The sequence below is a fragment of the Salmo salar genome, chromosome 15 (genome assembly GCF_965601325.2).
Source record: "Salmo salar chromosome 15, fSalSal1, whole genome shotgun sequence".
Lineage (NCBI taxonomy): Eukaryota > Metazoa > Chordata > Actinopteri > Salmoniformes > Salmonidae > Salmo > Salmo salar.
In genome coordinates this window covers 31,649,316-31,660,584 of record NC_138305.1, presented here as the reverse complement: position 1 = coordinate 31,660,584, position 11,269 = coordinate 31,649,316, and positions in this window count along the sequence as shown.

Sequence of the window (11,269 nt, the reverse complement as noted above, 5' to 3'; positions counted from 1 at the left end):
TTGCTACTAATTTTACCACTGATCTAGGGACGGTAGTGCAGCGAAGAAAACTGACTCGGAACCGATTAGGTCCAAGTGGTCAGCCGTGTCCTCACAATAACACACCTTTATTAAAGAAGGATGCGTTATCTTGCTTCAAATGTAACAACTTCGGCCAAGAGTTGTGTGAAAGGCAGTAGTAGCCTTCTGCCTTAATGGTCAGCCTGGTTTTCGCCTGCTTCATACCATTTTTAATAGCCAAATCTGTTTCTAAAATGTAATAGCTGACATTTGAATAACAGCAGCGAATGCACTAAATTGGAACTATAAAGACTGTGAAACAACCTAATGAATGCAAACAAACATCTGGTGTAGTAAATATTAAACCTGTTGTTCTGCTTATTTTATACACTAGTACTACATTTTATTTTCTACGTTCCTAAGCCCTTACGATTCACCGAGATACATGTGGTAAAATAGACCTATAGAAAATCGCTTTGAGATTGAATTGAGGCGTTTATTTGAATTGATAGATTACATTTGTTTGCTGGACACATTTTTTGCTGCACTTACTAAAGTGGCAAATTAATTCGTTCAACATATCGTTAAATAATACACATTAGAGTCCATTTTTTTTTTAAGTTACTTTATTTAACTAGGCAAGTCAGTTCTAGCCTTTGAGTAATAAAATAAGCTAGAATGTTACATATGCATTTTAGACAATTGATTTACGTTGAGTGCTTGGTCACATGGCCAGCCCCCTATTCCTCCTCTTGCGTAAACTACTATGCTCCAATGGTGGAAACCAGGACAATGTCAGGTCTTTGGAATGAGATTGAGTAGTAGAACGCAAACACCAAACAAGTGGAGGCCTTCAATTGAATATCTAGAATACAAAATGGAAGATACATTTAGAGTAAAGTAAAGGCAGGTAGCCTAGCGGGGCCATTAAGAGCGTTGGGCCAGTAACCGAAAGGTCGCTCGATCAAATCCACGAACCGACTAGGTGAAAAATCTGTTTGTATGACCTTGAGCATGGCACTTAACCCTAATTGTTCCTATAAGTCGCTTTTGATAAGAGCTTCTGCTAAAGAACTAAAATGTAAATAGGATATTTGTTTCATTTGGAGTAGTAGCCTATCAATATGGTTAATACACTGCAAATATTTCCATTGATAAAAAATGAAGTGGTAGCACTTGTGAATGGGGGAAAACACGTTGGGAAGGAATGAATCAACAACAACCCATCCCCACCCAACAGCATAGCAACCCCAACGAGCCCACCCTCCGGAATTCATGAGTTTACCCCTACCCCCACCGTCTCCGCCCAACCCCCGCGCAAATTCTGTTTTTGAAAATCTGGTGAGGAGGCCTCCACAGTGGCAACATAAATTATGGCTTGGGTCACAGGGCCGGCCACTTGTGTCGGATGTTATCGACTCACTCACATCCCGAGTATGGCTTTTTCTGATCGGACAGAGCTATGTTATCACCCACAATCGTAGACTAATAGGCCTGCTCGCACTGTATTTTACATATCTGAGCTAACCTAAGCCTATCATTTGAAGACTACAATAATAACATTATGATTCTATATGGTTCACATCCCCTGGTAAGGCCTACATTACAAAAGCTAAAATGCTGCATAAAAGAGTAGAAATATAATCTGTAGATTGTGTCAATTATTTTGTCTATATTCTGTATATATTCTTGTTGTCAGCACCATTTCAACAGGTAAAATTCCTGGTATAGGCAACATGTAAATGTTATTTGCGAATAAAGCTGATTCTCACCATAAATAAAAGCTTATGGACATAAAATAAGTGATTTAATAAGAAAGTTAACCATTTAAAGTCAACTGAGAAATAAGAATGTAACCATAGCCAAACCAACAGATCAGAAGTAGCCTACACCGTTCAAAATTATCCTAAATGTACTGACACATTCACAGGAGGTAAATAAATCCCAAATCGAGATTCCAGAGCTTTCTCAGCTTTTTTTCAATAGTAACATACCAACCCGAGATTTGGTGGACTCCTTCACCCTAGTCAACCCCACCCAACCCCCACACCTCACCAACCAGGCTCCCAAAGGGAAGGAAGTTTGCCTCCTCTATACCCTGCATTTTTGTCAATAGAGTTCAAAGGGTTTATTCAATTCCTCTCTCCTTTTAGTGCTGGGGTTTATTTCGACGTTTTAACATGTATTCCAGCCAGCAATACCTCACTTTTATATATCCACTGCTAGGAAAGACGTAACATTGTTGACATAGCTATAGGTCAGGCCAGGCTGTTGGAAGGAAATGTGTGTTGGGGAGTCTAACAGCATTTTACAAACAAAAGGTAAATGTTTTTTTGTGTTTTTTTTTTATTTATTCATTTAATTTGTTTAGGACATAGGCCTACCAGCTAATCATGCGTTTATTTCAATGAGATTATTTACTTTTGTCTACCTGGGAAACATTTCAATCATATGCACATTTTTACTTGGTTTCATGTAAGAAAGTCCCTTTCTTCTTGTCTTACTTGTAACATTCGTTAAGAGACATTTATAGTAAACGAAAATGTAAAGTATAAGGATTGTAAAACGCCCATACATGTAGGTGTTTTGTTTGAGCAAACCAACCCTAGCTATCTAGATTAAATGAAATGTTTTTAAACGAGCTTTTCGTTCTAATAAGAGTTATTTATTTGAAATGCAATCCAATTGAACTCTTTCCTGTATTAGGATTTAAGACTACAATAGAGATGGAAATTCTTTGAATAGCCTAAATTAATCAATTGTAGGCTTACACAATTCAAATCAAAGTATCCCCACATAAGAGTCAAATGGGGATACTTATACAAAGGTTTAAACTGATACGTCTTTACTTTGAGTAGGCTAACGCCCAAAACATTTAAGAGACATCTGAAAATCCCCATTGACAAATCCATTCTAGAAAGTGGTGTGAACTATATGAATCACATGGCCTACATTTTCTGTTGTTTATTTAAGAGTTAGTCATTCAACGACATATGCTGCTATGTGATTTGAGATAAATGTTAAATAGGAGAACACAAAGTCGACAAATACTTGAATGAAATATCAGTGACGTCAGAGGGTAACATGAGTGAGAAGCGCCTCTCTCCGCCCCCGGCAAGAAAGACGCAATTGGCTTGGGAAAGCCCAACTATTTACAGAAACCTGGCATAGAACAAAGAATAGCGCCTGTGCACGAATTCTCGTCATTTTATTGTAAAAATATAGGTATGGTCAGTAATTGTTTTCCTATGGCCACGTTTGTTTAGAAATAGGCTAAACCGCGCTAGCTTGTTTGATTTGAATGTTTTCATTAATTCCTTCAGGTACCTAACAAAAAAAGCCAAATGCATGGAAAAATACATGCATTTTGGTTTTAAACTACCTTGAACCGGAACAGTTTGATCTGAGAATAGAATGCATAGCCTATTTGATAGGACTACCCAATAATGCATCTTGTTTTCTAGTTAACTAAAACAAGAAGTTCAATGTTAAATATGCTAACAATTCCTATAGAGGACAATGGAATGGCATTTCCAAGTGGTGACAATATCGACCACATTGAGTCTGATTATACCCAACTGTTGCCGTGTTGAACAGGTGTGTTCACCATGACAGCATTCATAATGCTGCTGAGAGATAGCCTATAAGGTCTACCAATGTATATTCCGAAAGATCATTCACTAACCTGTGAGCGACGGAACAGCCATTGTCATCCTCGTCTTTCTCTGTCTTCAGACGTGCTGCTGTGGACAAATTAACCCGTCGTTCTGATCGAATGTCTTTGTCCACTTGATTGTATTGTTGTGCTGAACTAATGAAACTGTCAAAGTGACACACGCTCATAGGCTACAGCCGAAAAGAAGTGGACTGAATTCAAGCATGCACGTCGATTACCGGTACCGGCATATTTACAATCGCATTTCTGGTTATCTGCGGGTTGCCGGTAGATTATTTACCGGGCGGATTGAAGCAGACTTTCCATCGCTGAATATTTTATAGACACTGTAATTTAAGTGGACCTGCGTGCGGGATAAGCCTTGAAGATTTGTCTGAATTTGTCAGAGGAAATAATGATTGTTGACAGACAAGGTAACAGTGATACTCTTAAAATATTTGTTTGTTTCTAATACATTAATAATTAGCCTAGTGTTTTCCATTATTATAGGCCTACACGACCTAAATATTTATGAGGACGAAAGCCAAACCGTAGGCCTACGTCATTTTGATTTCTTCCTCAAAACATAAAGCTATGCTGGTTTTTAGATTACAAATTCATTTCTATTATTTTGTCATGAAAAAAAAAAACTGTTTTATAGCTTGGAATGGAGGCGCATGCACTAAGGTTTACACTAACTGACTTATGTTATCAGCTTTCCTAACATATCTTAGAAAACACCCTCCTTCAACAACCCTACCAGGTAGACTTGAGGGTTTAGGCTAATACATTAAACTAAAACGCCAATGACTACAAAGAATTGAAAACAACACATAGGCCAGTTGGAAATAAGACACAACCTTTATTTAAAGGCACAATCTGTCATTTCAACAGCTTGACCCTTGCACTCAGACGTGGGGCCTGGGGAAATGTAACAACTCTTAAATTCGTGGATGGAGCTATGGATGCAATGACTGACAGTCCATGAGAACGAGTCGATAGTTAAAAAAAATATATATATTTACAAAGACTCCGATGGTTGAATGTAAAAGTAGTAGAGCTTTTTGCTCAGAAACTGTTATTCATCAAGTATCAATATAGGCCATGTCATTGATTGCAATAAAACAGCAGGAACTTTTACAGTTTAAATTGAAACATTCCTTTAAACACCCTTTATTATATGGCACTACAATTTAACACAATGTCGAAGGTAAATGGAGACATTTGCCATACAAGCAACATTGATTATGGAGTGTGTTGCCTTTTTAATTATAGAGTGTTCCAAAAGCAGACACTAGGTGTTTCAATTCCCCCTGCACAAATCCCACCTCTTGTATCCCTGAGGGTCTATATTGCGTTAACTAGTATGTGACAGATGTTTACTACATACAATTATAAATGTCCAAGTCAACTCATTACCAGTTGGCTACTACAGGAAGATCTGTAGGATTGTATAGGCTTAAACAATATGGCATTATCTTCATCGTGTCCTCTGATAGGTGTAGCCTATCCTTTTAGCTCTGTAGCTATAGGGAGTAGGTGTGGCTATAAGGGTCGGCTGGAGTTCAGTATAAACGACAAACCATGTTTCTATCTGAATTTACACATTTTAAATGTTGTACATTCTAGGCAACTCCCAGACATCTTCCTGATACAGCCAATGGGGGGGGGGGGGGGAGTATATTTAAAGCAAACTACTTTGAAAAGGTTGATGAAGTCCTCATAAACCCATTATAACATTTAGATGTCATATTACATTAAAGGGGCAATCCTTAGTTGGTACATCAGTTTTTGGAGTAAGAAAATACCCATTGGGTTTTGATAACTTATAAATGCCTCGTAAGCATAGTTCAACTATCATACCACATCAGAACCTTTTTTTTACTTCAATGTTTGTAAACAAAGCAACTGTAATCAAACCCTGTATTTCCTCAGAACATGGTTCAAACTATAAAATGTTGGTCAGTCCTTAGCTCTATGAATTTTAGAGGGGTTATATTTCTCCAGACACATCCCTGAGCTTTTTACTGAAACAGAGGCGGGAAAATGTATTTATATGGTTTCAATTAATGGTTGCCCCTTTAAATTATGGCAAAATGATTTATGCTATTTGGCAAAGCACTAAATATGAGGACCTTTAGATCACCCGGTATGTATGAATTTGCTTCAATGATTTATGAAGCATTTATAGTGCTTATGGAGTTTTTCTTAAATAGCCTAGTTTGTTAAAAGGTAGTCTCAGCGAGATGACGTTGCATGCACGACGTACACACAGTGAGTCAATTTTAGCAACTAAGAGTGTTGAAGCGTGAGGCTACACTTCGCCGCTGTTTTGGTCCCGTAGCTACCAACGTTGTTGCATCGTGAAGCGAACCCCCATACACATGCGCAGATACTCTGTGTGACCGTACGAGAGCAAAGTCATCATCTCAATATCTGCGGTGCTGCTCGTGGCAACTTCATCTCATCATCAAAGTCTACCTTTAAGTGAGACCTAAAACTTGATCTCGAAAGGGAAATCTCAAGCTAAATTTAAACACATCCGGGTCAGAACGCAAGTCCCAGTTCCCGACACCTCAGAATTCTCCCCACAAAGGCCCACAGGCAATTTATATCAGTACCTGAATGGTCCCTCATGTCGTACACAATCAGAGTGCCAGCAGGTCCACAGATAAGGATTACAGATTCTCTGGGGGAATCGGGCAAAAAGGCTTCCAACCCGCAGTCAGACTGCTCTGAAGTCTAATTCACATATAAGCAAACCTACTTTGTCCTGCATGCTCCAAAAATAAATACAACTTTAGTGCAGTATACAAAAAAAAAAAAAAACACTAATTGAATTAAACACAGGGAAGCCATTTTGCTAGCTACTGTGTTACATATTGACAAACTATAAATTGGGTTTCATCGTAAAGAACTCTGACAAATATTTTTGGACTTTGTAAATACATTTGATTTCATCATAATCCCCCTCCCCCAACAAGCACAACTCTTAGTCTTATAACGATCCCCACACATCTCCTTCCCCTCCCCAGTATACGGACCACCTGCATTTCAAAAATGACAACTGGTACATTGAGTTAACCTAAATTAACACATACATTTTCAAATGTATGTTATGCTATTTTATTCAGAGGCAACAAGAGCAAAAACAAACAGTTTGCCTAAATAAATAAAATAGCAGATTTTTTTTTGCGTGTGAACCCTCCACAAATGAAAATATATGCTACCTCAGAAAAATCACTTCACACAGCTAGGAATTTGATCAGGCACATTGTCCTCGTCCAGCCAGATATGGCCTTTGCCTGTGAAGTCTCCTGGTTTATCAACTGATTTGGGATCTGCTGTCCCAATCTCATTACACTTTGACTTAATCAGCTCAACTGGTCTTGGACCAGCGCTTGTTGGCGCATGCTCCTCTAGAGTCTAGAGGCCCTCAGCTTTAGTAGGTCCTATTGGAGAGAATAGCGCCTCCTAACGGCTTATCATGGGCATTCACAGCAGCATGCATGCCTCATGATTTCTTGGCAGGCTATTTTTAGTCCGATAGACCATTTTTCATTTAGTCCAGACATCAAGATTATTTCACATGTTCAATTAGGTCTCGATAAAATACCTCTTCTATAACTTTAATGTTCGCTTTTTGTGCTGGTGTCAAGCACACTGCATTGTTTACATGTTTGTCATAGGTTATTGAGCGGTGTGGCATGTAACCTTTAGTCCGCGGTTGACTGATACATTGTTCAGTTATCATGTTTTAGGTAGCCTACAGTACAAAAAGGCCCGGGTGATTTAAACATTTTATTTTTTTATTGCTTCACGCTGATTTTTCACTCCCTCTCTCCGGGCGCCTGTGCGCGCTCACTGTCTGGTACATTTTGTAGAATATTTAAACTTATATCTTTCGATTTAATTGGTAAAGTTTTGTGTATTTATTTTATTAATGAAGAAGGATCACACAATCAAGTCGTTTCTAACATGTGGGTGAGTGTAGGCGACATCCTCGGGCTACTGAGCTCACATGCGTCATCTTGTGGTGGGGAACTGTTACAACGGTCCGCCATTTAAGCGTTGAGAAAAAGTAGTCCCTGTCTGTATGACAGATAATTCATGAATGAGACAATTTAAAAATCAGTATCGGTTCGAAATCGTATTATATTCATGAATGAATTTAAACTTGTCTCTTCATCCCAGTCAAAAGTTAAGCTTATTCAAGTTTCATGAAAATGTATCTTATTGAACTATTTTTTTGTGTGTGTAACCTTGTCATTTTTTTCAACCATTTCTATTCTGAACGCTATCTGTAAACTGCCATTTTGCGCGAATTATTTTATGGATATCTGGCATGTTTATATGTTCAATATATTGACTATATTAAATTCGGTTTAGATGAAATGTCTATATTTATATACATAGCATACCGTGGGGAATACAATTTTATAAAAATCATGTATTATTAGAGTGGAAAAACGGATCTTGAAATATCATTCAAGTGGTTAACTCAGGCCAAGTGTTGTACTAAGTCTGTTTTAGGCCTACCACTAATAAGCATATTCAGTGAAGTTTCACCTCATTTTAGCATTTAACAACACTAAATAATACTTAAAAAGGACTACTAAAAGTAGTTTGTACTACACAAGTATAGGCTAAGATTGCTAAAAAAAAGTTGTTTCCACACATAGAAGTTTAGACCTTAATTTATTTACCCTTTTAAAAAAAAATCTACATTGCTCACAAGCATGCCAGAAATGTCATCCCAGTATTCGTTCACATTTGTTTCTAAATAGACACATACACTACCAGTAAGTAGTGATACATCAGATAGCATTGAACATCAGTCAAGAGAGTCAAAGTATAAAAAAACAGTGTATAGACCTGATGGAATTTGAGCAGGAGTGATAGGCTAAATCACCCTGAATTAAACAAAACAATCTGAATAGAAATGATGTATATGCTCTTCAAACACTGTAAATGAACAATTAAAGAGTAGATTTGGTTTACAGAAAAAAAACACACATGATTTCAATTTTTTTTGGAAGACTTTACATGTGTAGTTTCAGGTTATCACATTAACTTCACATAAGATTACATGAAAACATGTGCTTTTCTTATCAGAATGACATGGGAAAATTCACATATGCCATAATGTTTTGATCGATTTTTTTGTAACTACAGTATGTGTTGTAGGCTATGCCTGGATATAGGTTGTCATACCTGTTTATGCATGTTAATTGTGCTTTTAAAATTGTCAAACTAAAAGCCAATGTCACACTATTGGGATAATTGAAGGAATACAAGGCTATAAGTTGAAAAAAAGGGATGAGATTTGAAGCCTTTTAACATTACAATTTTGTCCATCAAACACATTATTCATTCAAATTATGGTAAAAAAGACAAAAATGAAATATTACAACCATTTAAATTGTCAACTTGTTTAAAGAATGCTCTTTTGTGCTGATGTGTTCAATAACTGCCCAGATCGAAATGAAATGAATACATGTTTGATGTAACAGTATCTAATCACTGAAGGATATTCTACAGATTGCTATAATATGCTGCAGTGTCCTGTAAAATCATTGTCTTTCTTTTTGCTTTGTGGTTGTATTTTATATGCTTGCTTATGCTACTTCTTGGCTAGGGTTCCCTTGAAAAAAAGATTCCTATATCAATGAGGTTCAGCTGAATAAATAAAGGGTGAAATAAAATATATAAAACCATGGAGCTGTTTCATGTGACATATTTTCAGTTAGGATCTAATGGATTGCTATTTTCATGAGAATGTTTTTGTGAATTAATATAACCACATTATAGATTAAGAAAATTCCCTCATGCATGCTGTTGACATTTTGGGCTATTTCTCTTTGGATCTTCTGATCTAGCATGTAACTCCCACAACAAACCATTGTATTATTGTTCCATCTAATAGTCCCACAGATATATTTGATGTTTTTTTAATCAGTATTAAACTATGTGGGTGTAAAATACAGAAAGGTGCATTGAACAGTATATCCCATCTATTTACAACAATTTCATAAGTATCCAGGATTGTGAGGTTGGTGGGGTTTTGACAAGAGAAAGGAGTTAGTGACCATTCATCCATGGCTAATAGAAAATGTACTTGAAAGAAATTTAGTGTGTATTTCCAGGTATATGGAGAAAAACACTGAACATGAAGAAACTCCAACGCTGGTAAAAATTTAAGGGATCTCAGAAGATCCAAAAAGTGTAGTAGCCTAGTTCTGATGTAGAGTTTAACAGTTCCAAACATTTACATCAAGTTTTGCACATCTTGTATTTGAAAAAAAATAAAAACTCTAACCGACACTTCAGTCAACAGTTCTTCAGTGTTTCCATGAACGAAAGGTCTAGTGACAAATGTTGACTGTAGTTTCTTCATTCTTAAATTGAAAATGTAGATGGAAACGCTAGAGGAGCACAACGTGTTTGAACCTGGAAACATGTAGCAGATCTAATGTCTGACAGAAGCCATACATAATACATTGCTTCCTACCGGCCATTTTCCAAAATGGCTTCCTTCTCTCTCAGAGATACATAGAGAACTCATCTTTGTATCTGTGCATTTATTTATGATTGATATTATGTATTTAAGTATCTTGCTGGTGCCCAGCCCCCCATGGGCATATAAGACACTACAGAGCAAAATAACATTTGACAAATTATTCACATACAATAATTATGTCAGTGACAGCATGGGCATCGACATTGAGGCGTTGTACATTTTCTTCTTCTTCATCGGCTGATTGCTCCCAACTTATAAGAATCCCCACCCAGTCAACGGCACTATTCATGGTAAAATGGATTATATCCATAATGAGTCCTCTATCTATCTATGTTCTCGCCTCATCTCCTTCATCTGCACTGATGTGAAAACACAGACTAGGTGAAATCAATACAGTAGAGTTCTACTAGGCATCTGCTTCCACCATTCCAGTTTCTTTCACATCAGATTCTGTCTGGGAGTTGGGAGGTGAAAAGTGAAAACTAGCTGTTATTGGCAGAGACGTTTGGAACAATCTTTTTTATTAGTCTATTAACCAATTTACAGTATGGTGAGGTCATCATGGAAAGCAAAAACTCCCGCCAATGCAAACCTGCTGATTAGAATGTTCTGTGTAGATTGTATTTTCAACCAGGAAATAACATTGATTAAAAAAAAATCCACAATTTTACAGTGTTAGTTTCATCCGCTGTTGTACAATATAAATAAATGACAAACAGAAAATTAATTGACTGCACTGGGCCTTTAAGATATCTACTTTATATTTATTCAAAATGTTAAATACTAAGAGTTAAACATTTTCAACTCCTCAGAGGCCTCTTGGGTGAGGGTGTGCAGTCCGAGCTGCTCCCTGCTGTGGCGACCCAGACCCCCCTGCCTCCTCACTGCCCTGGTTACTAACCCTAACCCTGCTGTGGCGACCCAGACCCCCCTGCCTCCTCACTGCCCTGGTTACTAACCCTAACCCTGCTGTGGCGACCCAGACCCCCCTGCCTCCTCACTGCCCTGGTTACTAACCCTAACCCTGCTGTGGCGACCCAGACCCGCCTGCCTCCTCACTGCCCTGGTTACTAACCCTAACCCTGCTGTGGCGA